The sequence below is a fragment of the Sciurus carolinensis genome, chromosome 15 (genome assembly GCF_902686445.1).
Source record: "Sciurus carolinensis chromosome 15, mSciCar1.2, whole genome shotgun sequence".
NCBI lineage: Eukaryota > Metazoa > Chordata > Mammalia > Rodentia > Sciuridae > Sciurus > Sciurus carolinensis.
Window position 1 is genome coordinate 14824432 of NC_062227.1, and position 4764 is coordinate 14829195.

A 4764-nucleotide genomic window follows, 5' to 3' on the forward strand; every position below is an offset into this window, starting at 1 on the left:
AAAATCCAACAATATGCTGCCTGCAAGAGACTCATCTCATAGAAAGAGACACCCATAGACTAAAGATGAAAGGATGTGAAAGAACATAACATTCACATGGACACAGCAAAAAAGTTGGAGTATTCATCCTCATTTCAGATAATTGGATGTCAAGCCAAAACTAGTCAGAAGGGATAAAGAAGGACATTACATGCTGCTTAAGGGAAGCATAAATCAGCAAGACATAACAATCATAAATATCTATGCCCCGAATATTGGCTCATCCATGTACATCAAACAAATCCTACTTAATTTGAGAAATCAAATAGACCACAACACAATAATACTAGGTGATTTTAACACACCTCTCTCACCAGTGGATAGATCTTCCAAACAAAAATTGAATAAAGAAACCATAGATCTCAATAACACAATCAACAATTTAGACTTAAGCGACATATATAGAGTATACCATCCAACAAAGAATGAATACACTTTCTTCTCAGCAGCACATGGATCCTTCTCTAAAATAGACCACATTTTATGCCACAAAGCTACTGTTAGCAAATACAAGAAGGTAGAGATACTACCTATCAAATCATAATGGATTGAAATTAGAAATAAATGACAGAATTAAAACAGAAACTTCTCCAATACCTGGAGATTAAATAATATGCTATTATATGATGAATGGATATCAGAAGACATCAGGAGGGAAATAAAAAATTCTTAGAAGTAAATGAGAAAAAAGACATATATCAAAATCTCTGGGACACTATGAAAGTAGTACTTAGAGGAAGATTTATTTCACGGGGAGCATTCAACAAAAGAAGTAGAAATCAACAAATAAACAACTTAGCACTACAACTCAAAGCCCTAGAAAAAGAAGAGCAGACCAACACCAAAAGTAGTGGAAGGCAGGAAATAGTTAAAATCAGAGCCAAAATCAACAAAATTGAAACAAAAGTTACAATTGGAAAAATTAACAAAATAAATAGTTGGTTCTTTGAAAAAATAAACAAAATTAATAAACCCTTAGCTTCACTAACAAAGAGAAAGAGGGAGTAAACTCATATTACTAAAATTCAGAATGAACAAGGAAATATCACAACAGACATGAGTGAAATACAAAACATAATTAGAAGCTATTTTGAAAATCTATATTAAAAAAAAACAGAAAACCTTGAAGACATCAACAAGTGTGTAGAGACATATGAATTACCTAAACTGAACGAGGAGGATATACGCAACTTGAATAAATCAATTTCAAGCAATGAAATAGAAGCAGTCATCAAAAGACTACCAACAAAGAAAAGTCCGGGACCAGATGGGTTCTCAGCCGAATCCAACAAAACCTTTAAAGAAGAGCTCATTCCAATACTTCTCAAAGTATTCCATGAAACAGAAGAGGAGGGAACCCTCCCAAACTCATTCTATGAAGCCAATATCACCCTGATACCTAAACCAGACAGAGACACATTGAGGAAAGAAAATTTCACACCAATATTCTTAATGAACATCGACGCAAAAATTCTCAAAAAATTTTAGCAAATCGCATACAAAAATATATTAAAATGATAGTACATCCCGATCATGTGGGTTTTATCCCAGGGATGCAAGGTTGATAAAACATCCAGAAATCAATAAATGTCATTCACCATATCAACAAACTTAAAGTTAAGAATCACATGATTATTTTGATAGATGTAGAAAAAGCATTTGATAAAATACAGCATCCCATCATGCTCAAAATACTAGGAAAAATTGTGGTAGTGAGTACATTCCTTAACATTGTAAAGGTCATCTATGCTAAGCCCATGGCCAATATCATTCTAAATTGTGAAAAACTGAAAGTATTCTCCCTAAAAACTGGAACAAGGCAGGGATGCCCTCTTTCACCACTTCTATTCAACATCATCCTTGAAACTCTAGCCAGAACACTTAGACAAACCAAAGAAATTAAAGGGATACAAATAGGAAAAGAAGAACTCAATCTATCCCTGTTCACTGATGACATGATTACATATATAGAGGAACCTGGAAATTCCACCAGAAAACTTTTAGAACTCATTAGTGAATTCAGTAAAGTAGCAGGTTACAAGATCAATGCTCATAAATCCAATGCATTTTTATACATAAGAGATGAATCTTCAGGAAGAGAAATTAGGAAAATGACCCCACTCACAATACCATCAAAATAAACAGAGTAGTTGGGAATCAATCTCACAAAAGAGGTGAAAGATCTCTACAATGAGAACCACAGGACACTAAAGAAAGAAATTAAAGAAAACCTTAGAAGATGGAAAGATCTCCCATGTTCCTGGATAGACAGAATAAATATCGTCAAAATGGCCATACTACCTAAAGTGCTATACAGATTCGATGCAATTCCAATTAAAATCCCAATGATGTACCTTACAGAAGTAGAACAAGCAATTATGAAATTCATCTGGAAGAATAAGAAACCCAGAAGAGCTAAAGCAATCCTCAGTAGAAAGAGCGAATCAGGGGGTATTGCAATACCAGATCTTCAACTCTACTACAAAGCAATAGTAACAAAAATGGCATGGTATTGGGACCAAAATAGACAAGTAGATCAATGGTACAGAATGGAGGATATGGACACAAACCCAAATACAGTTTTCTCATACTAGACAAAGGTGCCAAAAATATACAATGGAGAAAAGATATCCTCTTCAACAAATGGTGCTGGGAAAACTGGAAAACCATATGCAACAGAATCAAATTAAACCCCTATCTCTCACCTTGCACAAAACTCAACTCAAAATGGATCAAGGTCCTTGGAATCAGACCAGAGACCCTGCATCTTATAAAAGAAAAAGTAGGTTCAAGTCTTCAACTTGTTTTCTTAGGATCAGACTTCCTTAACAGGACTCCCATAGCACAAGAAATAAAAGCACGAATCAACAACTAGGATAGATTCAAACTAAAAAGCTTTCTCTCAGCAAAGTAAACTATCAGTAATGTGAAGAGAAAGCCTACAGAGTGGAAGAATATCTTTGCCACTCATACTTCAGTTAGAGCGCTAATTTCCAGAATATATAAAGAACTCATAAAACTCTACACCAAGAATGCAAATAATCCAATCAACAAATGGGTTAAGGAAATGAACAGACACTTCACAGAAGATGTACAAGCAATCAAGAGATTTGAAAAAATGTTCAACTTCTCTAGTAATAAGAGAAATGCAAATCAAAAATACCCTAATATTGCATCTCACCAAAATTAGAATGGCGATTATCAAGAACACAAGCAACAATAGCTGTTGGCGAGGATGTGGGGAAAAAGGTACACTCTTACATTGTTGGTGGGATTGCAAATTAGTGCAGCCACTCTAGAAAGCAGTATGGAGATTCCTCAGAAAGCTTGAAATGGATCCCCCATTTGACCCAGCTATCCCACTCCTTGGCCTATACCCAAAGGACTAAAAATCAGCATACTACAGAGATACAGCCACATCAATGTTCATTGCTGCTCAATTCACCATAGCCAGATTGGGGAACTAACCTAGATGTCCTTCAATTGGTGAATGGATAAAGAAACTGTGGCATATATATACAATGGAATATTACTCTGCCATAAAGAATGATAAAATGATGGCATTTGTAGGCAAATGGATGAAGTTGGAGAATATCATGCTAAGTGAGATAAGCCATTTTTAAAAAACCAAAGAATGAATGATCTCGCTGATAAGTGGATGATGACATATTATGGGGAGTGGGAGGGTTTAGCGTTAGTGTTAGGGTTAGGGTTAGGTTTAGGGTTAGGGTTAAGGAGGGGGGAAAGAATGGAGGAAGGAAGGACTGTATAGAGGGAAAAGAGGGGTGGGCGGGGTAGGGGAAAGGAAAAATGACAGAATGAATCAAACAACATTACCCTATGTAAATTTATGATAACACAAATGGTATGCCTTGACTCCATGTACAAACATAGAAACAACATGTATCCCATTTGTTTACAATAAAAAAAAACTGTAGTTAGTAACAAGTAAATTATACAGAACTGTAGTGCAGAGAGGCAGTGAAATAAAAAATGAGAAGAAAGTTGAAAAAGGTCTCTCTTTTACAAGAAAGTATCTTGTATTTAAAAAGTGTAATTGGTCTCTCAGAAGGTAAGAAGAGAAAAGAATGGGGTGGTAGATTGATGAAAGAATAATATAGTAAATACTAAACATAAATTAAAAGAAATCCCCATCAAAACCCATCACAAGGAAACTATAGAATGTATTGACAAAGAGAACTTAAAAACAGCCAGATGGGTTTTGGGTTGGGCATGATGGTTAATAAATAAGACTAACCTGAGCAAATGTCAAGGTACATTGTGAAGTGATACTCAATTAAGAATTCATGGTATTTGTGGATAAATAGAACTGCTTCAAAGAATAGGAAATCCAGAATTATATCAATGATATATTTAGGATATGAAAAATGTTGGCAGCTCAAATCACTAGGAAAAAGATTATCCAAGAAATAAAACTGAAATGTAGAGGCTGCTGGAAAAAATTATGTTCTTGAATTCCAACCTCACACATATTCCAATTAAATTCTAGATAGACCTAAAATGTAGAAGAAAAGAAACTCAAAAATGTATTAGAATAAATAAAGCAACCCAGAGTAGTGTAGGCATTGCTATGTATAACAAAAACCTGAGAAACCATAAAATAAAATGTTGGTAACTTCTGCAACAATTGTTTGTGTATCATACAATAATATCATAAATGAGCAAAAATAATGAACTGGGAAATCATGTGCAGCTTATTGACTA